We start from the raw sequence: 23331 nt of genomic DNA, 5'->3' as shown, positions 1-23331 counted from the left end.
TAACTGCAACGTGCAGATTCTCCCAGTTCCAGTTCTTCTGTTCTTCCTTCACTTTTTCTTATCCCTTCAATACATGCAGTCAGGAGACTGGAGTTCCAGATTAATTGATCAATTTAAGGGATCATACCCTCTGGAATTATTGCCATTCCATTTCTAACCTCAGGACTGCAGAGAAGAGCAAACCTTGAAACGTTCAGAAGTTTGTTTCTGATGAGCACCCAGAAATGTTTGTCTGAATCAGCAGATGCTCTAGCATCTGCAAAACTGGACTGGAAATCCTCTAAGAATATGTTTTTTCATTGTGAGATTTGTCATCATACTTTCTACTTCTATTCAGACCACAAATATATAAAGAACTGCTTTAACCTTTCAGCACTGCTGCATCTAATCCAGGTGGAGACTGGAAGTGGAGAGGTGCATTAATCTGGGTGTGATTTTTTTGTTTTTAAAGTTATCTGGTGGCCTGTGTGAAATGAGTTTGGTGAGGATGAGATACTATTGTGATGGGGACCATTATTGTTACAAAATATTATAGCACTTCAGATACAAATTCTATCAAATCTGAATACTATAAAATATTTTACATGACCCATAAGAATTTTTTTTTTAAATTCCAGCTTTAGGCTTATATAGCTGTGAAATTACTTTTATGAAAGAAACATTTTGTCTCTGGTTGAGTAAAGATGCCAGGAGAATTAATTTCCCTACATCAAACCAAGCAATAAAGTAAACTCATTTTCTGAATAGAAAAACCTCTGAAAACAGAAAAATAATATTCCCTTGTTGAATTTTCTGCTCCCTGTGTGGTCAAATTAAATTAATTTTAAATCATTTCCATGAGCTTTAAAAATGTTATCTTTGTGTCCATCAAAGAAGACAGAATGTATAGATATAGCATGTTATGGAAGTGAAAAGAAGCTGATTGATTTATCTTTTTACTGCAACTCAGGATACATAGGAAGGACTGGTTGCCAGTCCACATCAGCTTCATAGTCCAGACTAAAATGCCTTTGGTGCTGCTAGCCAGAATTCCATGCTGGACTCGACATAGGCAGACACTAGTATTCACTGTTATTTCTCAACACTTTCAGAAATTGCTACTATCCTACTTGACAAGAAGGTGGCACCATCACTCTGAGATTGGTATTTCTCAAAGGCTGCAACTGCAGATCCACATGGGTACCTTTAAAACAATCTCCACAGGATGCATCAAGTGAATAACAAAATAGCAAATTCACTGCAGCTGCTTTATATGTGTGTTGTTGTTTTTTTTAAAGAAACCGCCACACTGAAGTCCTGCTCCCTTGAAAGTAATGAGTCCTCCTTTGTGCTTTTCATGGGAGATGTACTGCTTCAACTGGATCACTTCATACCCCACCTTCATTGTATCCCACCACAAAATGGCTTTCCTTGGTTTCCAGCTACAATGAGTTTCTTTGTAACTCGGGTGCTTTGCTGGTGACCTGCCTGAGCAGAGTTTCACTTCAACAGCATTGAGGGGACAATGCAATGAAGAATCAGAGCTCCCCCACGTTTGTATCAGCACTCAGCTTATTGGTGCTGCCGTGACAGATGCTCGATGCAGAAATCTGAATATAATTCTTAAATGCCTTGGCTGTACTTACAAATTACTCCTTAGTGACCAAATCACCATATTAAGCTAAACTTCATAAAACTACCTTCGTTTCTGAGCTGCACGTGGACAATGTTTATGCCAGGAGATAAGGTGGACCCACTTTCATGACTAATTTTATGCTAACTGTAAAGGTGCAGGAATTTATCCTCCCCCTTAATGTGTGGGTGTATAACTTCCCATAATGTTAGTGAATGGTCTGCACATGCATCAAAGGGTAAATTATTGTTCGTTGTTGTTTGCACTATGCCATAGGTGTGTATGGTGTTCTACAAACAAATAAAACACATGCTCCTGCTTGTAAAGGCATTCAGTATATTAAGCAGTTATTATACAAAAGCCCTTCTCTTAAGAGTCGCATTTGCATTTTTTGTAGTGAATACATGTGACAATTTTCACACACCATAAACTAGAGAGTATAGAGGAGATGAAAGGACTAAGGCTTCTTCCAGTCAGTGGCCAAATGTTCTCTATATATGTCATATAGATACTTTTTTTTTCCAACCAGAGATTTTGAATTTAGCTAGGGAGCTTTAAATATCAAAGTTCTCTTTGAGTCCTGGATTTGTTTCACAAAGGCAGTGGTTTAATAATCAATGTGAAATGCTATCCTATTCACAGATCTACCCGCGCTACCTAATCCCTGTTACTTTCTCTTTTAATAAACATGAGGGTGAAAGGGGTGGGGAAAGTTTTTCAGAACTAAAAGCTGCTCTCTGCAACACAGCCAAGCCCTTCCTGACAGAACTGTGGTTCCACTGCTATGTAATTTGTGCAATACGGGGAGGCAATTTTCATCGTAAGTGGTAAATACAAAGGCCTCACCATGCTGCCCACTAATTGCTAAATACTCAAGGAGTTTTTCAGACATTTATTTAACACTAATTGCATTTGTAAATACCCTTTAGTTTACAGTGTGTGAAAGTTGCAATGCATGCCTGTGACAAAGGATGTCAAAGTGACACTTCATAGGCAGATATGACTGCAGCAACGGTAAGCTCCTTTTCAATAATATTAATCATTTATTAAAACTCGGCCCAGCATAACAGGCCAATAAGTATATGATGAGCTCTTAATTTCCATGAGTGATATGTAGAAAGCAATCTCCCCCTCTAAAATTTTCAAAATATGTAATAATTTTGCATATTAAATAAATGGTTTTAGCCTATGAATTATCACCTTAACATGTTAGTAATAATAATAAGGCGACTACAAGTGGGGAAACCTTGCTACAGGTTTTGTTTTACTTACACAAGGCAAAGAGCTCAATGAATATACAAACACCAGAGGCCTTTTGGATTGTTGTCAATTAATTTTAGCATTGTGGCAGTGCCCGGCAGTTTCCAGTCATAGATCAGGGCCTCATTGTACTCAGCACTGTGCAAACACATAGTAAGAGAGTCCCTGCACCAGAGTGCTCAGAATCAAAATAGATGAGTAGTGGGAAGGGAAACTGAGGGATGTAGACTTGGTAGAGCAGGTCAGTGGCAGAGCTGGGAATTAAACTTAGATCTTTTTACTCCTAGTCCAGTGCCCTAATTGCTACAGCACACTGCTTTGCCTTAGTGGGCTCCGTGCTCCAGTCCCAGCACTGCTGGGAAACACAGCTGTGAGGTGGACACTGGGCATGCAGATGAGAACACAAAAACCATTCTGGCATCTGAGTACTCAAGGACCAACCCTAAAGTCCTGGGTTCTCTCTCTGCGTCATTACTGAATTTCACATTGCAATATAGCTCATGAAATCACACAATAAAGGAAATTATACATTGTGTTTCTAGAACATATAATCATGTGACGTATGTTTGTAGATGGGCTTTGCTTCGTGGTGCTTCCTTTTCAAGCCTGCAGGAACAGGGTCTAACGAAAAGTGTGTATGGTGTGCATGAAAAGGAGGTACTAAGCAAGAGCGAAGGCAGGCTGTATTCAGCCTTCCTCATACAAATTGGCCAGTAAAGCTCATCTGCGATCTGAACTCTCACACTTTACCCTGCGGCACTAGGTCTGAGTCCTTTCTGAATCTTGAGAGTGGGCTGCTGCTGATGCCACATTGTTAGTTGGTTGAGTTAGGGACAGATGCCCACCAGGGACTAGGATGGGATCTAAAGAGAATTTGGCTGTAAATCTGCAAAGATAACAGTTGTGTCACCTAGTTCCCCTTACAAGATGTTATTAACTATAAGAATAGTACTGAGTGAAGCCAAATGTTCAGCAAGATACAATTTAAATGTCTATCTGATTTATAAAAATTTCATCCTGAACTCCTCTGTCATTCAGTTTTGATTGTTATCTACATGTACCTAATCCCTTTATTCGGGAAATCAGGCCGGAGCGTCTGTGAAAAGGAGTTCCCTGTGGGACTTTTAGGCCTGATTGGATTCAGCCATGTGAGGAATAGCATGAGATCGGCTTTCCTCCAGGTCTGCTGAGTGGTTAGGGCAGTGGTTTGGGAGACCTGGGTTCACTTTCCTGCTCTGCCACAGACTCCCTGGGTGGCCTTAAGCAAGTCACTTATCAAATCCTCAGATCCTCAAAGATCCTTAGGCACATGGATTTGAATGGGTTAAAAACCTTTGAGGATCTGGGCCTAAGCCTCTCTGTGCCTCAGTTCCCTATCTGTAAAATGATGATGATTGTACTTCCATACTTCACAGAGGTGTTGTGAGGATTTTAATGTGTCGAGGACCACATTAAAAATTGTGAGGTGCTCAGTTATTGTGGTAATGGGGGTCATATCACTACCTTTCGTAGATGGCAGAATTATGCCCTCATGTGTGTGGGTGTATCAGAGGGGAAGGAACATGCAGGGTGCTGCTTGGCCATCTGCATGGGAATTTGGTAAAATATAGATATGGTTCTAGCTGTCCCTTGAAAGGTAGACTGGAGGCCAGATAATGCACCTAACAGCATATCTGTGCCCTGAGGGTGGTGAGATGGTGCTCTCCTTGGGAGTGTGGCTAGACCATATGTCCTGCTGTGCATACAGTTCCATCCAGCAGCTGGTGCTAGGGGAGCACAGGCTGCTCCCCTTTGGAGCAGAATCAAGGGGCACTGCTGTATGTGCTACCCAAGGCTTATCTGTGCTGGCAGAATGGCTCAGGAACCATGTGCTTGGCTATTCACACTACATTCTCCACTCTTCCATTCACATGTTTCAGAGGAGCAAGGGCTGAAAGTACAACAGAAACCAGGACATGAAGAGGGGCATGAAAGTTTTTAAAAAAATGAAAAAGAAAGGAAGAAAAATAAAAAAAGAAACAAAAGAAAAGTTCAGCAAACTTATTTCAGCTTCAGAAAATGTTTGTATGAACTTTGGGCTAGGATTCAAGCCAGCTCTTTTGTTAGTCTGAAAGGGTTCACCCATCCCTACATAACAGTCTGTTAAACAGAGCTATAGGAAGAGCTTAGTACATATGGTAACGAGAAGCTATCACGTTTGGGGCCTGATCAACCGCCCTTTGAAGTGGAAAGATTCTTATTGACTTCAGTGGGTCAAGCTCTTATCTTTTTGTCAGTTTTGGAAAAAGATGTGTGTGGGGGGAGGGAGGAGGGGGACAGTGGGGGAATCACTGGTGTACTTCAATATTGCAAGTTGTAGCAATCAGCCAGCTCCCTTCTTTCTCCATTCCCTCAAATCCGTGTTTGAAATAGAGAATTTCTTCACATTTTGGAAAAAAAAATGAAAAATGACGGTGCAATTTACAAGATATAAAATATACTTTGCAGATTTGTGAAATGTTATAGAATGAACTTGAGCATGGAAAATATGCTTGTGCAACCAGCTCAGCTTTAACGCATGTGGGTGGTATCTGATGGCTGCATGATGGTCTAGGTGGAATAAATTGGTGGTGCCAGTCCACTTACTAGTAGACATGGATTTTCATTGCCACTGGAGACCAACAGATGAAAGGGCTAGGGATGGAGAAAATAGGTCAGTTAAAATGAGAACAACCCAAATCTTTGGACAGTCCTGGAACCAAACTGAATTCAATCATTTCAGAGCTTTGTGAAGGGTTTGTTTGTCTCCTCACTCACTCCTTTGGTAGGAGTGGAGTGCACTGAATATGCTATTATCTGGTGCTTCCTGCATAATGACACCCCAGAGGCTATAATCCACACAGGAAACTGTACAGCCTAGGTTCTCTCTACTAAAGAAGCCCTAAAGTGCGAAATTCCACAGGGTCAGCAACAGCTCACATCATCACCTCGTATTGCTCAGAAAAGGCCATAAACCAATGCCTTCCACAAGGCGAGCACTGAAGGTGGTAGGAGAGAGCTGAGGGTTCCCCAAGGAGACTGCAGGGTGGGAGGATATATGGCCACTTCTAGAAGAATTACCGCCAGTGTAGGAAGGAGGGTAAAAGTTCTGGAGCCTCCCCCAAGAAGACTACCTACAGCATTGCCAAACATCCTGTGAAGTAATGCTGCTGCCACCAAAAAGGAGAGGAAAACCGGAGTGAAGGAAGGAAGTATCAGAGACGGGCCTCACTCAGGATGGTCACTGAGTTTGGATAAGGTTCAGATAGGCACTCAAACTTCTACATGCTTACTCAAACTGGACCTGGGAACCTTTTAATCACTAACAGAGATTTAATTCTCCCCTTGTACAGAAAGGCCGGTTGTTCCAAGTGAGGCCTACTTGGGCTTGATTCTCCACTGCCTTACACAGTAACTGGCCATTTCCTCTGCACAAAGTGGTTGTAAAATGCTCTCAGGTCAGAATTGTCCACTCACATGCAGCTGTGGCAGCATTTTACCTTCCCCTTGCACAGGTATAAATTAGTATACTAGGTGCAGAGCAATAGAAAGTCAGGCTCATTGGTGGGAGAGGCTGAGAAAGCTTGCACCACCGGTCTCGCTCTCTCTCTCTCGTTCATTTGTATGGCATCTACAGAGCAACATGCTGTAGATGCAATTGTAGGTTCATAAGCCATTTCAAGGCCTCCTCTGCAACATTGTTGATATCATCCAATTCACCTTTGAATCCATATTTGGGGCATTGTGTTATATGTTCGATGGTTTGGATGTTCTCACTGCATTCACCAAAAGGGGAGCTCTGATTTTCCACTTGTGCATCAAGTAGCCACATCATCCAGGGTTTGTCCGGGTGCAGTTCAATGTGGTCCAATGTCTGGGCATGGCAAGTCTAAACTGTGAGGGCGGCTGGTTAGGTCAATAATAATGTGCTTGTTTGGAACAGTAGATGAGGTCCAGACACTTTGCTATTCCTTGGCCAGATCAAGAGACATGCCAGTGTTGTGCTGTAACCATTCAGTGACCATACAAAGGCCTTTCATGTCTAAGGCTGTCGACCCAGTACCATTCAGATGTATTCCATTCACTTTTCAAAAAGTAGCCGACAATATCTGTGGAGTTAATAATATTTTATGCCTTTAAAAGGATACTGTGAATGTCAGATTGTCCCAAAATGTCAGGTTTGTAAAAACAAGTTTTTAAAACCTGAGATCTATAAAAATATTCCCACAATTAAAATAAAAAATTCCAATGAAAAGAATTGTTTTAAAATAAATAAACATTGCCTTGTGGTATTTTTAGCCCAAACATTCCATCATCAAGAACCTGAAAGAGAAACTAACTGCACTGATTTTCATTTTCCAAGACAAAGGAAAATCAAAATGTAACATAGATCATAAATAGTGACATGTTCACTGGATTTTTGAAATTCCTCTAATTTGTAATAATCTATGGTATTAGTAACACAAGCAGACTGTTTGTTTACAACATAGCTACCTATCTTTGAGTCCATTTCTGCTATTCTTACTCCCCTTGAGTAATACCTCATTCTAGGACCCATCCCATTGATTTCAAGGAGACTACTCCTGGAGTAAAATACTATTCAGGCTGAGTAAGGATATACGAATCAGGACTATAGTACTTTCTAAGACACCTACCACTGTGGTATCTTAGCCGATATGATTAAGTTGTCAATGCTCCTTTAATGTCACTATTGAAATGTTATGAGCTATATACAATTTCCCAATGCTATGGCTAAGTAGAACTCTAATATAACAGGATAGGAATAATTAGGGGCTTTAATGCATGGCTTACAATTTAATTTATACCTGATTTCCCCCCACCCCCGTGCATTTAATGGGCCAGGTCCTGAGATGCGTACTCAACTCTTTCCCAGGCAAATTCCTATTGACTTCTATGGGCGTTTTGCTGATTTCCAATTCAGGAATTGGCCCATTTTTTCACTGCTGTATTTTAGGGATACATGTAATCAAGAAAGATCAGCAAAAAGAAGGAAATTCACAGGAGTCATCCTTCTCTCCTTCCCATACACACCCCAAGAGGGAAGGGGAATCACATTTCAGATAGTAGGAAGTCACACTTGCCCTGTTTGTTCTGTGATATAAACCTATAAACAGAGCCATTCAGTCTGTAAATAAGTCAAACTTACAGAGTGACTGAAAGATAACAGTCCTGGCTCGCAAAAAAAAAAAAAAAAAAGGTGGGGGGAGGACCGACAGAGGTTGCAATAAAAACAGGAAGGTCTCTGTTGGTCCTCTTGAAGTCTGTGGTTAAAAACATCAAAGCATGATTTTTTTCCCAACCAGACTGCTGTGTCACTTTATAATTCTTCATAAAGTAGCCCATCCAGGAACTAACATACTGCAACTGTTAGCTGAGGCTCTGCTTTGAGTTAGAAAAACTGTAGCTAGCTTCAGGCAAGTTAGGTTTAGGAATCTCTTGTAGGTTTACTTGGCACGGTGTGTTTCATTGAAAAACGAAAACTTTTCAGAGCTGACAATTACAAGCTCTCCTTCTTCTTTTTTTTTTAACTCCCAAGACCGTAAGAGGTTTTTAATGATTTTGAGAATTTCCTACCTTGAAACTTCAAACAATCAAGTTAACTGTAGTGTTCATATCAAAGCCAAAAGTATATATTCTCTGCTCAGTTAATTATTCAGCAGCTGTGGGGGGAGGGGGGAGAGAGAGATTTTCAAGTTCTAAGCCAGCAGGGTGCATCAACCCTCTATCTTTGACAGGGGAAAAAGAGTTGGCTGTCATATGAAACTAATTCTTATAAGACATTCAGAGAACAGCATTGAGTTTTGTTTCTTGGCTGCCCTTGGGAAAGTAGCCAGATAGAGATAGGTGGGAAGAGACGCTAATCAGGAAAAAACTTGTAGAGTAGGAAAAGAAACAGCATTGTTCTGCAAACAGGGCTAGTGAACTCTCATGTAAACAGGGTTAGAGGCTTCTCTGTACTACACAATACAGACAAAAACAGCTTGATTTATTATGATTCAAGAGCTGACATATTTAAATTAAGCAGCATTTGTTTTCGGATCTAGTGTAAAAAGGACAGGCTTCCATTTGCTGAGCTGATACTAGTAACAACAATTCTGTACAGATGAAGCGTCAGAAAACAGAGTGATCAGACTTTCAAACATAGGACTGAATGTAAGCAATATAGACCTACAGTAGAGCAGCCTGGTTTTGGAATCGGAGGTTAGATTTTATCATCTCTTATAGTGGAGTTGCCAGTATAAAACTTGCAACTACCGTAACTCAGGTGATTTATTTAAAGCAGTGAAGAGTTTTTGTAATGCCTTTGGTGTTCCACGGCAACATTTGCTTGTCCAGTGTCTGCCCACGCTTGCTGTTGAGTACAGATGGGTGTGGACAATAAATAGTTCTCTCAACAGGCAAAGTATCTCAAAAATAAAGACCGAGCCCAAGCTTATCTATATCCCTATATCTGTTTTTCACACCAGCAGAATTATCAATTTACTTGGGTCCAACTGAAGTCAGTGGCAAAATTCCATTGACTTACTGAGAGCAAGATTTGACCATTGTTGTTTTGCTTACCAGTCCAGGACCAGGAAACACAGGAACTTTCAAGAAAAATCCTGTACTTTTGAGATTTCCATGATGATTTCTAGATAAGTTTAGTTAAGTTTTGAACAAACATCCAAATTTTTGGGGTCTTATTCAGACTGAACTGAACCAAACTGCTGACCTTAAGTCCAGATGCCCAAAATGAGAATTGAGATCATTCAGCACCTCAGAAGATTGGGTCTCTTATAGAAGTTTCATAGCAGTATACAGGAAGAAATCTGGGTGAATAAAAGGGGTGTGGGGGGGGGGGGAAGAATTCATGAGCATTTATCAAATAAAGGCTATGAAATCACTTCTGAACCTATTTGTTTTTCATGAATATTCGTATATATGACTTTTTGTCAAACAAAGTTCCACAGAAGGGGAAATTTCTAAATAGTTGTATAAATAAATTTAAGAAAATGTTCACACCACAAGTGGTTTATTCATTTCTTTCCCATGGTTATGAAAGCTTGTCATCCAATGAAAGAACACAAGGAGTGAATACTACAAAGCACTGGCGGGGTAATGAACATTTGGTGAACAATTCATATTCTAAGATGTTTTAATATGAAACACTTGTAGAAAAATTTGGAATAAGTAATATATTAATTCAAAAATCAAAGTTTGTTTGTGAATCAAACAATTTGCTGTCAATACTTCATCCACCACTATGTTCAATCATAGTCAGTCATTAGCACTAAAAGTGAGCTAAAATGCAGAGGGAGCTTTAGAAGTTATAGGGCTTGTCTATATGAGCATTTAGTTCACAGGAGGTCTGGGTGTGAATCTACCCCACTCAGCCTGCTGCTCACTAATTGTCCCTGTGGACCTTCCTGCTGCACACTAAAAGATCTGTAGTGGATGTTGGTCCACCCAGCTTTGGAACGAGACTGGATTAAAGCCCACTAGAGAACTTTTAGTGCGTGGCAGCAGGGTCCACATGAACAGTTAATGTGCAGCAGGCGAATATGGGGTAGATTTACCCCCCAGCTTGTCGTGAACTAAGTGTTTGTATAGATAAGCCATTAGCATCAGATTTAATGTATCCAGCATTCCTTGAACCAGAGTTTTATGTGTGGCAGCATTGAATCTTTTCATCCTTCCAAGGTAAACACATTAAGTTCCATGTAACTTAGTTTGAAGGTATTTCAGGTAAGAACTTAAACATGGAGGTACTCTCCAATAACATTAGAGATTCTGGGCCAAATTCTCAGCTGGTGTAAATCACTGTAGCTCCATTGACTTCAAGATGAACTATTCACAGCAGACTTAAATGGTGCTAAGTCAGATTTTACCAGTTTGAGGTTTGGGCACTTTCTGTAACAGCAGGGGGTTCACCAAAGGCCTGATCAGAAACCCATTAAAATCAATGGGTGTTTCTCCAATGACTTACATGTACTTTAGTTCAGGCACCAGGTGTCCTAGTGACCACACATTTCCCCTCTGTTTTGCCTGGCTAATGTTCTTTCCCACTGTGGTGGATGCATTTCAATGATGCTAAAGAAGCCCCAATCCTGAAATTCTCTGCTCAGAGGCACACCACTGCACCTGCATGGAGCCCCATTGACTTCAGTGGGTCAATAGGCAACAGTGCACCTATGTGAAGTGAATTGCAGGACCGGGCACCTCATTTGTAAAGCACTTTGAAATTCTAAGGCATGTAAGGTGCTATATAAACACAAAATACAATACACTGTTGTTATTCAGTAACAATCTTCATTGTCCCATGAAAGTTTAAGAGAACCCAGAAAATCACCTTCTCATTTGGAAACAGGCATGGCTTGATCACTTTTTTTCTTAACCATGATATGTTTTTGAAAATTAAATACAATACTTATTTCTACTTGTCACTAATAGTTTTATTTAATGAAGTAATTAACAGCAGCTTAGTATGAACTATGTTTTTCTTGCTTCTCAGCCTGAAATTTCCAAGATGGCATCACCTGTAAGAGAGAAAAAAAAAGAATGTCATTGAATAGAGGAGGAGATGCTGATTTCTATGTGAGTGGACAGGAGAACAGAGAGCGCTTTGTGGCTGAAACTCAGTTAACTGGAAACCTCGGGAATTGCAATTTTTACGTGACTGCGGTTCAGTGGAACAGAGTCTTGCGCTGATAACTCAGAGATAAACGACTAGATCCTGGTTTGGTAGCTGATGCTGGAAAACATGACCCTCTTCATGGATTGATGCTATACAGACTCTGGTTGCCCTAAAGGAGGCCATATCCCTCACTAGCTGGTGCTGTGCTGGAATTAAAGTAACTGGCAAGGCTAACAGTGGGAGGAAAAGCATGCTGTTTGTGCAGTGGTGTTGTTCCTACTTATCTGTTAAACAAAAGTGTGCTTTTAAAATATTTTCCTTGTCTGACATCAACGAGTGTTCCAAGCATGAGAAAATGGTGAGCCTGTTGATGTGCCAATTGACTGCTATTGTCAAATGGCTGAATTTCTTAGATTTCTTAGTATTGATTTAGCGAAATCCCTTGACAGCCTGAGTTTTATCTCTTCCTGATGACATTCTGTCTCTCTTTTCTACTCGATGAAATGGCAGGTGTATTATATACAGTATCATCAATTTATACTTCACAGCCATTTCTCAGCTCCTGCACTTCCTCAAATTCTCTATTTATTTACGTACTTAAGGACCATGTTGTTCAGCCATTTCTTCTCGGTGAAGTGCAAAGATTTGGTTTAAAGCAGGCTATAGCTGAAATATGGCTTTCATCAAACAGTAACATCTTTGTCAAACTTCAACAGAATTAACCTTAACTGCCAAGGAAGGTTTGACTTCCATCATAAAAATGTTTGATTAGTGTTAATAATTTATTAAATTGGTTTGTCCTGACGTTGCCAACATGCTGGAAATCTCTCAACCATTAAAACATTAACAGAGGCTGTCATACAATGCTTCCCCTGTTCTGTGTTGAATTTCAGAACCACGTTCTTCTGAGGCTGGTTCTGCAGGGTTCCAATGTGCACTCATTAGGACTGCATTAAAAGATGAAATATACTGAATATTAAAAAGTGTGGCACTAGGAAGCAGAGCATGCTGAGCGTACCTCCACAGACAGTTTGGCTGGGATTAAACCAGGCAAAAGCAAACCTTTTTGTCAAAATATGGGGAAATACAATTGTTAGCTGAGTATCTTTAGGAGATGGATCCCCTCTGTTGGATTACTGGTGTATTTTAAAAATTTGGGTGAGGCATTATGAGAACTACATTGAATAGTGAACGTGATAATTGAACTGTTTATGTTGAGGCATATCACTAAATTGTATCCTCGGCAGAATTCCATTCAATAAATGCACTCAGACCTTGAGAATGGGTTCCCACCAACTTTTACTTTTATCAGGTACAACCACAGTTAAATTTCCAGTGGTTGGAGCCTAACCTGTAGCAGCAACACCTGCTTTACCTCATGCAAAATGGAATTGTGTGTGTTGTTATTTATCGATACAGCCCTCTGAGTGTGCAGAAGGCTTTTATATAAACATATTGAAGACAAATAGCTAAATCTATCCATTGTGTGCTTCTATTACCTTCAGTGGCACAACACCAGGAATGAATTTGTCCCAAGGACTTAGTCCCAAAGAATTTACCATTTCCTTTTGATATACCAGTATATGGGACATAAGGTGCACAGTCACATTGGAAGGCTGTGTTGAAAAAGTACATAAGTGTTCACTTAGGCAAGCTAAACCTTTCTTTGTGAGCACACACTTTGTGGACTGCATTTAGGTGCCAACCTTGAAAATTTGGCCCAAGGTTTTTTAATGTGGGAAGATGTTCTATTCAAAAGAAATTCAGAGCAGCTGTGGTTTATTCAGTACCCTGTGAAACCCAATGTGATGGGTGCATTAGAACAAGAGGCACATGTCTTTTTTTTTTTTTTTTTTTGCTTAATAAATAAATAAACGGAGTTTGGCAGACATGTCCTAAACGCTTATCTATTTTTGAACTCATGACCCTTAAAGCAGGTTTCATTAGTGTCTGGGTCTTGCTGTTCCCAATCTACATCAACGCTATGAATCAAAGTCTGTGCTCAGTTACAGTAATATAAATCTACAGTATCTGAACTGAAGTCAGTGGAGTTACTCTGGATTTACAATAATGTAACTGAGGGTAGAATTTAGACCCGTATTTTCACTTCTGTCAGTGCTCACTGGCAATTCAGGGAATACATGCTTTGTATTGTGAACTTCAACAGAAGAGTCCCATGACATCAAAATATAAATCAAGCTGTTGAATTCTCTGAAGTTTAGCGATGTTTACTGTTAGCACTGAGCTGACTGCATTTTGTAAAAGGGAACAGTGTCTTCGTACACACTGTTTCATAATATGATGGCAAAAATTGCATAGGAAGTTATGTATTACCAAGGAAGAAAAAATAACCAGTTGTTCCAACATCAGAAATTCATAGTCCTTCAATTTGATACATTCTGACAGATATGTCAGTTACATGACTGTTCTGGGAACAGTTTTTAAATAAATCCACATACATCTTAAAGCACTGACTCTGAAAGTGATGAAAATAGAATCACTTCTGCTCTTCTGTATCAATGTTCACAGCTTTAATGCTTTCTTAAATAGTTGCTGTGATAATATTAAAAAGTGTTAAACCGTCTGAAATTTAAAAAGAGTCCTGCATTCATGAATTATAAAATGACAAAAAAAATGGGTCTGACTCTGCATATTACATGGGATTATTTTAATCTTGGGTATCAGGGTCTCCTGCGAATTATGATGTCACTTTTGATGGAATTATTTCCTTATAATTCACCAGCCCCATCTACTGTTCTCTATGGGATAAATCTTGATTTCCTATTTACTCAGTCAAGTAAAACGTCCATTGACTTCAGTAAGCTCTTGAACTGACTATTGTCCTAGGGGCAAATCGTGCTAAGTGCTGAGAACACCCTCTTAGGCTCTGAGCATCCTCAGCTTCCCCTGACAATACCCCTTGAATCAGTGCTTCAGAGTTTGTCCCTATAGAATGAGCCAGACACATGCTCGATATACATAAACAGACAAGAATGGAAATTTGATATTAATGGTTAATAAACATCCCATTCAAACTGCGACACTGGCAGACCAGGTGCCAGCTGATGCCAAGGCCCCCATGTCTGGCTCACCTGTGTGTTAGTATTGTTAAAATAGGTATTAGAATGATAAGAATGTGTTTAGTGTTTAGAATTTATGTAATGCTTGTAAATTGCTGCATACATTAATCTCACTTATAGCATCTGTATAGCATATTATAAGGTAATATCTGAGTATTTGCATTATAAACCTCTGTAACTGTGTAAATCACCAGAGAGAAACATTAACTAATATAGATCTCCAACAGAAGGTACTATGTCCTGGCCAACCAGGATAGACACGAGACAGACCAGAGTACGATATTAAAGAGGACAAAATACCCTTTTTGTTTATTCAGTCTCCTTCCCTCCCCCTGGAAGATGAGTCTTGCAAGTGAATTCTTCCCATCAACTGAGTTTGCAGCTCAAAGCAGAAAGGTGGAAGGGAATAAAAACCCCTAACAAGGATGAACTGTATCTTTATGCTGCTTAGACTCTGGAGGGCAAGAATTACTAGGCATAAGCATAAGATCCCCAGTGCTTAGCCTGGGTTAGCCCTAAAGTACAAGATCTTGCTTATCACAGAAGCCTCTTTTACTTCGGAAAATTAAGACTGTAACTCATTTGTGTATGTATGTTTACATGCTTTAACCTTGTAAATATCTCTCGCTTTCTTTTCCTATTAATAAACCGATATATAGTTTATTATAGGACTCCTACAAGTCTTGTCTTTGGTGTGAGAAACTCTAAGGTGCAACTGATCTGGAGTAAAGGATTGGTCCTTTGGGACTGAAAGTAACCTGAATATTGTTGTGATTTGCGGTGTAAGGGACTATCTATCACAAAGGTAGGCTCTGTGGATGGCAAGACTGATCCGTATACCCAAGGGGGCTGTCTGTGACTCCATGTTAAGGCTGTTACAGGGCCTGAGGAGTTTTCACATAATTGATCTGTGAAATTGAAGTATAGAACTCACAGCCAGTTTGGGGTGTGTGCCCTGGTCCCCAATAGTCTGCTCTGAGGTTGGCACTCATGCTCTTGAGCCACTGGAAGGCAGCTTGACACAAACCTTCTCCAAAATAAAGAGGGTCAAGTGAGCTTGAATTAAGTTTGTAAGCGTTTATTAATTATAATTCTACTGCTGTTTCCTTTCCAAATAAGGCCCCTGTCTCATTGCATTTGTAAATGCCCTGAAGAAATTTCATCCCAGTTGTGGTCGGGGGGGGGGGGGGGGGGGGGGTGTCACAGGGTGGGAAGTGAGATCTCATAGGTCATCTCGGGAAATTAAAGGGACAATTATCTCTTTCTTTCCAAACTAATTACTCTTATTTTATTAGAACAATCCTTACATGCATGTTGAAACCTTCTTCAATGGCACTATTTTCCTGGCCTCAGCTTTGATGTTAAAAAAAAAAAAAAAAAAAAAAAGGGCAGCAGGAGCGATGTACTGAGCACAGCACTCAGTCACTGAAATAGCTGCTAGTGATGGATTTTTTATAATGTTGTATGATTTAGCCAAAATCCAACAGAGGGGAGAACTCTGCTCATCACATCAAAACAACACCATGTTTACTGCTCTGTCTTCCCATTATTTGGACTCATCTTCTCCGATCTGTCTCCTTCTTCTAGGAATAGTACAGATAATTACTTATCTGGAAATATCCCAGATACACTACTCCCCTTATACACGGTGTGTTGATCTTCAACCTGCTTCAAACTTCAACTTCATAACTTCAAACTTCATAAACTTCAACCTGCTGTAGGTCTGTGGAGAATCTTGGATATCTGATTGCCCATGAAATACTTGATTTTAGTTTGGGTGGATGGGGTAACTTTGCCATCCACAGTATTATATTATTTTATCCCATCATGGACCTCTTTGGTGAGTCAGATAGCCTAGATTGTATAGGGCATGCCCTTGTCACTATCAAAAGTGTTGATAAGTTAATGGATTCTGATGTTCCCTGCTTTTCATTTGATTTTTCTGATCTGATCTAAGCATTATAATATTAAACCCTTTGGAAAACATGCCCCACCATTAAGTGCAAATGCAGTATGGCATAATAGCAACATTCAGTATTAGGAAATACTATCTGCTGGCATCAACCAAGGAAACAAGTACTATAAATTATGAGATCCTGGGCAGGGCATGGAGTTGGTACTCCTGGGTTCTATTCCCAACTCTACCACTGACTTACTATGTGACTTTGGCAAGTCACATAACCTCTAAATATTTTATACCGGGTAAAATCATTGTCCCTTACACCTTGTGTAGCCATTTATACCTGTGCAAAGTGGGTGTAAAACTCAACAAATCTTTTATATTCACTTTGCACTCATGTAATGCACTCAAGTCTGAGTAAAGAATCAGGCAAATTGCATCAACCTTTGACATATTCCATTTTCTCCTATCTTTTTAGACTTGGCTATCATTTTACATAACTAGTTACACCAATAAATTGCTTTAGAAGCAAATAGAAGGCTAAAATATCTTGGGCAAAAAAGGTCCAAGACTGATGTTTGTATTATAAAGTTCCTTAGAAAAATATTATTTAAACAAAATAATGTTTTAATATTTGCATTTTAATATGTTTGCAAATATGTACAGGAGGCAATAAGTATTAATATTTAAGAAATTATTTCCAAGGGAGTTAGGTGTCTAACTCATTTAGGTACTTAAAATCCTACTATGGCCCACATCCTCAAAGGTGTGTACATACCTTTGAGGATTTAGGCCTATGTGCCTATCTGCATCATTAGACACTTAAATACCTTGTAAATCTGGCCCTGTCTCTTTTGCAAATGGAATTTAGGTTCCCAAATCACTTAGGTACTTTTGAAAATTTTACCCACTCAATTACCCACTAATGGTTTTATACAGAGATTCAATAAACAAGCCATCAACACTTTCATTTGGTAGAGTGAGTAAATTATAAACTATGAAACCCTGGAAATTCTGTTTGAAATCGGAGCAGCAGTGACTTTGGAAAGCAAAGAGGCCAAACTGATATGCTAAGATATAGAAACATCCAGCAACAATGGGTAGTGTCCATGTTGTACATGACTGAAAACAGAAAGAGAAATTCCCATTGTGCCTTCCTTGTGATACTCCTATGGGCAAAAATGCTACGTATTTCATCTATTATATTTTTAGATTTCATGACCATTCCTTGATTTGATCTTAACTTCATTGCCAGCACATGCTCAGACAGAAGTGAAGGTGGTAGGAATTAAAGGTGAAATCTGCTTGAGTCACACCTGTAGCCAGTTTTATTTATCATTTCTAGAAGTAAATATTTGATGTTTTATTACTCACTATAAAAATTCACCTTTTTTTTTGTCCCACCTGCCTGATCCAGTCAGTTAATAAGTTAACAATTTCTTTCAGCAGTTGGGCAGGAAAAATAGAAATCCAGTAGTTTAGTATTGGCTTCTTAGTCATATCTCGGCAATTTTTCCTCACTGCATTGATTTTTTTTGAGGCAGTGAATCAACCTCTCCTTGGCAGCAGAGGTAAACAACACTGAGAGAGACAACTACTCGGGATGTTTCTTATACTCAGCGCCCCTTTCCTCAGCATAAAGATTTGTGTCTGCATAGCAGGTGCAGCTTAGCCCTATTTTTAAGATAACTACCTCAAATGCAAAGAGTTCAAGATTTAAAGGTGCTCCACAAACAGTCAATATTTGGCTGTGATTGCTTAAGTTGCACTGGTATCATATGATCATCATCAACAGGAAATGAAGGACTTTGTTCCTTCATGATAAAGATTATATCTATATTAAAAACCAGTCGGGCCTCCTATGTGCCTGATTTTTCATATGCAACTGCTTTTGACTACTTACCTTTTAGCAATCTCCCTTCTGCCAACAAATAATTTAATACTGTAGCCTGGTAGACAGGACTTTGTTTTATTTTTCTAACTTTATGCCAGGTCACAAACTGAAAATCACTTCCCAGAGCACCAATGGGAGGGAATGTTTCCAGAGATATAACAACCAGATGATTTACACATTTCATTATGGTTTGATATAGCTCATAAAGATAGGGGCTCTTTTCAGCATGATTACTTAAGTATCCAAATATTTACTTTAAATGTATTGTACCTAGCATTGCGCTATAGTACATTGGACAAAGTGTATATTGTGTGGGTGGGTGGAACCTGGCAGATTTCTTCATCTTGAACCCCGCCTGACTTAATGATAACACTTGGAGGGAAACAAGACTTATCACCCCATGGGAAACTACAGAAAACGTTTTATGATTGTGGGAGTATAATGGCAGGTGGGTTATCATTGGGGCAGGTGCTGAAAGCACTGCACCCTTTCTGGAGCAGCTGAAGGCATAAAGGAAGTACTTGTTACAGGATTAGGTGTGTTATAACCCCCCCGTGAGCCTGATTCCCCTCTTATTTACATCAGGACTAACTCCACCCAAGTAGGGGTAAAACTGATGTGAGCAAGAAGAGAACCAGATGCATTCACTTTCTGTCATCTCCCCTCAACTGGGTGGAGGATCCATGAGGCAAAGGGGGTGGGGACCAGGACTATCCTGGGAAGTGGGGTAGCCAGTGGGTGGGAACTTACAGTGCATCACCTTCAGCCGCTTCTTCCAGCTGGGCTCATGTGGACTCCAAAGAGATTATAAAGCCACCCTCCCATGACAGAAACCCTAAAGGAGGGTAGTTAACAATATACCTGCTCTCCTTTAAGGTGAATGTTTCTCTCCATTAAATATAAAGCCCAGTCCTCCACAAGCTTTAAGGCTCCTTAAGTACCTTTACTTCCCCTGATAATACTTTACACGTCTGTAGCATTTTCCATTCCCATATTGCTAAGCACTTTAAAAAAGTGGTTGCATGATATTATCCCCATTTGCTGCTGGGGTCATGAGCGTGCAGAGAAGAATTAAGGTGCCCAAGATCACAAGGCAAGTTGGTGGGAAAAGTGGGAGTTGGATCCAGGTCTCTTCACTTCCAGCTTCATGCTAGATTCCCTAGGGCCTCAATTTAGCAAAGCACTTAAGCACATGCTTAACTTTAAGCACGTTATTATTCCAGTTGACTTCAATGGGACTACTCACTTAAAGTTAAGCATGTGCTTAATTACTGTCCTAAATCTGGGCCTCTATAGAACTAACCTGCATTTTTCTGGTTAAGCCTACACATGCATACAAGTAGGGTTATGCCAGTGCTTACCTATGAAAATTATAACCAAATTACTTATATTTTTGAAAGGAAACATAAGATTTGGTTTTAAAATTGTGGAATTGACTAGAGAACTTTACTCCTCTGGCTACACATTCTCTTGCTGGGGGTGGAGGTGAGTGGGTAGAAAAAGTATTTTAGCACAAGAAAAAGAACATAGACTAAAAATGTAACAGCCAAGAAGTAAACACTAATCATAAACAAATGTAAGCTTGAATACAGAAGACAGTGATTTTATTGTATTGACATATGGTGCTCAGGAAACAATGGAGGATTTGTTCTTTTACATAAGTCAGGGCACACTGGCAGGCAGACCAATCCTGTGGCCATTGCTTCCAGATAGCATGTGTCATAGCTTGAATTATAAAATGGCTAGGAATGTACAGGCAGGAGTGAGGAGAAAGCTTTCTTTAAAGGAAAAAATAATCTCTTCACTTTTTAGGGCACAGAGGGCTACTATAATGTATCATACTGAAAATCAGACTAGAACTAAGAAAGTGATTCCCTCTCATAAGGTAACTGCTCTGCTTCTGCCGTTCTCTAAAGGAATAGTTTGATTTGAACTCTACAAATCATGTCTGTATGTGATATCTCAAAGCATACAAATACAAAGCCTGTTTTGCATAGCTAGGCAAACCGTGAAGAGACAAATGTTTTTGCAAGTTGGCACTGCTGCTCAACACAGTAAAGTAATCTGTCCGGATGTTTCAGACCTCTGCTCTCAATGCCATTAACTTTAGTGCCCATCCGGGCCCTAAACAAAAGATCATACTAGGATCTAGTTTCCTGATGTGGATCACAGTGGCAGGTGGGGATTGTTCTCTGTGATAACAGCAGTTACCCTCAGAGAGGGACAAGTTTTTTATTGTCTCCTGGCACAAGATACATTGTTCAAGTGATCAAAAGCAAACAGTGACTACAGGCACAAGAGAGCCATTTTGAAGTTGGTACCTGTAGAAGGTATCAGCTTTGTGATGATGTGTCTCAGGACCTTTTAAAGAAGGCATTTGTAAGGGAAATACTGGCTACTATTTATTTATTGTTTGTATTTATTACAGTGCAGTAGTACTGAAGGGCCCCGCCAAGATTGGGGCCTTTTTATACTAGGCGCTGTATAAATGAATAGTAAGAGGCAGTTTCTGCCCTGAAGAATTTTCATTCTAAATAAAAAGACAGGCAGAGAGTGGGAGAAAGGTATTATTGACTATCATTATTAAATGACTTGACCAATGTCATATAGGAAGTCTGTGCCAGAGCTGGCAGTTGAAACCAGATCTTCTGAGTCCCCGTATAGTGCTTTAACTAGAAGATAGTCTTTCCTGTCTTAAAAACTGCAAATAATGTGGGGGCAGGTGAGCAAAGGGAAACACTTTTAATGATTAATTATGGAGTAGTAGTAAAGGAAGAGCAAAAATATCTCCAAAATCTTCCATTTGTTGGATCCAAGGTCTGAATTAATGTAATTGCATAAATGCATTTAAAAGGCTGTTTTGTTTATTCGGGGATTTACAGATGCTGGATTCAAGAGTATGTCAATGCTAAGATTCTTCTGCTTATATTTCTAAATATTTTTATTATCAGCCAAGGACTAGAAAGTTAACACAAATGTCTATTAATCTATCCCTAAACTTTCTCTCATTCTAAGTAGCATATTCCACCCTAAGCATTCACTGCTAACCCAGGGGATGGAATTATGCTTTTCTACCACAAACATAAAGGAGAACCTAGCCTTTATAGCAATGCAAGAAGGAGAAATTACAAAGGCTGCATAATCCTCTTCTTGGTAAAATGTTTCAGACTCCAGAGTAGTATTCCTAAAAGGAACAAATAATCTCATTAAAGACCACGAAATTTGGCATTTCTTCATTCAGCGATAGCTTCAAGGGATTCTAAGACCAGGGCCGGCTCCAGGCACCAGCCGAGCAAGCTGGTGCTTGGGGCGGCAGATTGTTCAAGGTGGCATTCCGCCCAATCCTAGGGCGGCACGGCCGCTTTTGTTTGTTTGTTTGTTTGTTTGTAGTGCCGCTCCGGCCTCCCTGTAGGGGGCGACAGTGCAGAGGACGGGAGCGACCTGCAGCAAGCCTGGCAGGGCAGTCCGGGTCCTTCCCTCCCAGGTGACCGGACTGGCGCGGAGCCCCTCGGCAGGTGGCGCACCCCACTGAAGCCCTGGCTGCCCCCCTTCTCTCCCCCCACCACTCCTTCCCCCTGCCCCCCCGCTAGCTAGTCCCCCTGCACCTTGGCTCCGGCCGTGCTGCAGTTTTTTTCTTTTTTTTTTTTGCTTTGCTGTTCTGGCCGCCCCGGTTTTTTTCTTTCTTTCTTTTTTTTTTTTTTTTGCTTTGGGTGGCCAAAAAGCCAGAGCTGGCCCTGTCTAAGACACAATATCAAGGAGTTAATGTTTTAACACCCCTTGCGAAGTGTATAGTGCTATGTAAGTGCTAAACCTTAGTAGTAGTAGTAGTAGTATCAGGTGTTGTTAAGAGCGACTTGAGTCACTTTTCCACGATGGCCTCCCTTGTACAACACTGTGCTAAATCACATCAAGGTAGCAGCAATAGTCCTTTTGTCCAAAGCAAAAGCTCCATTTAATCTGTAATGAATATATCCCAGTTTTCAAGCCACCAGGAAAGACTGGACTCAAGGAGTAGGTTATTTCCTTGGTGGAAGAGGAATGTGTTGGCATCGATGCAGGATACTGTATTTCTAATGTAATTTTTGGCAGGTATGTACACTCTCAGCCAGGATGTTAGATGCCAAAAGCAAAGTGTGGCTCATAGCGCTCTGATGTAGCAACAGAAAGAGTTTTGTGTTCCAACCTTCAGTCAGCCTGTGTTTCCATGGCTATTTATCAGTGAATAGTTAGAAAAAATATTTGTGAATGCTTCTTTAGACTTCTACCTTGAATTTTATTTCAACCATGTTTATGCACATTTTATTTACTTGTAATGAACATTTGTGCAAGTGAACTGTTGGTCACACAACTATTGGAGACAGCAAATTTCAGGCCCACAGCTGAATTGAAATTCATTTAATCACAAAAAGAATATCATCTCATGAGCAAATAAAACTTAGTTTGTGATAGCAGAAGCTGTGGTGCCTTTTTAACAGTGGCCACTGCACGTGTAATAACAGACATATGCAATAGGCTTGCATTTGATTAACAAACATTGTTAAGGCTGGTCCTCAAAAGGTCAATTTATGAGACTTTGAAATCTTTTTCTTTCCTGCAGAGAGCTATAACCCATATATTAAAATAGAGGAAAACATGAATTATTTGCATTGCATCATTTTAGGAGGCCATCATATCAGCAACCTTCACTTCCGGTGGGAGGGAAAATATAGATAGTTGAATTATTTCATAGGAAAGATGTGAACAGTCACTTCAGCAAACATGGTCTCTTGATTAAAAATTCTTGACTGCATCCTGTCTGTCAACAGCTCCAGTCTTATTTGCTTTGGTGCAACCTGTCTTCCTTGTAAACAAGGTTTCAAAGATGCTGTGAAGACAGATGAATGTCTAAACAGAGAAAACAAAAACCAATTGTACCATAAATCGGTTCTCTTA

At 40.0% G+C, this 23331-nt stretch overlaps 1 long non-coding RNA gene across 1 annotated transcript in view; it reads left to right on the top strand.

The window, feature by feature from the left end:
* The window catches only part of LOC117874391, a 66285-nt gene extending 51017 nt beyond the window's left edge, over window positions 1-15268 (top strand). The window contains exon 2 of the long non-coding RNA XR_004644963.1: window positions 11403-15268. This is a non-coding gene — a long non-coding RNA (uncharacterized LOC117874391). The remainder of the gene's footprint in view (window positions 1-11402) is intronic.
* Window positions 15269-23331: the final 8063 nt, after the last annotated feature.

This window comes from Trachemys scripta, chromosome 3, assembly GCF_013100865.1.
Source record: "Trachemys scripta elegans isolate TJP31775 chromosome 3, CAS_Tse_1.0, whole genome shotgun sequence".
In the NCBI taxonomy this organism is placed as follows: Eukaryota; Metazoa; Chordata; order Testudines; family Emydidae; genus Trachemys; species Trachemys scripta.
This window is presented reverse-complemented; position numbering and strand designations above follow the sequence as displayed.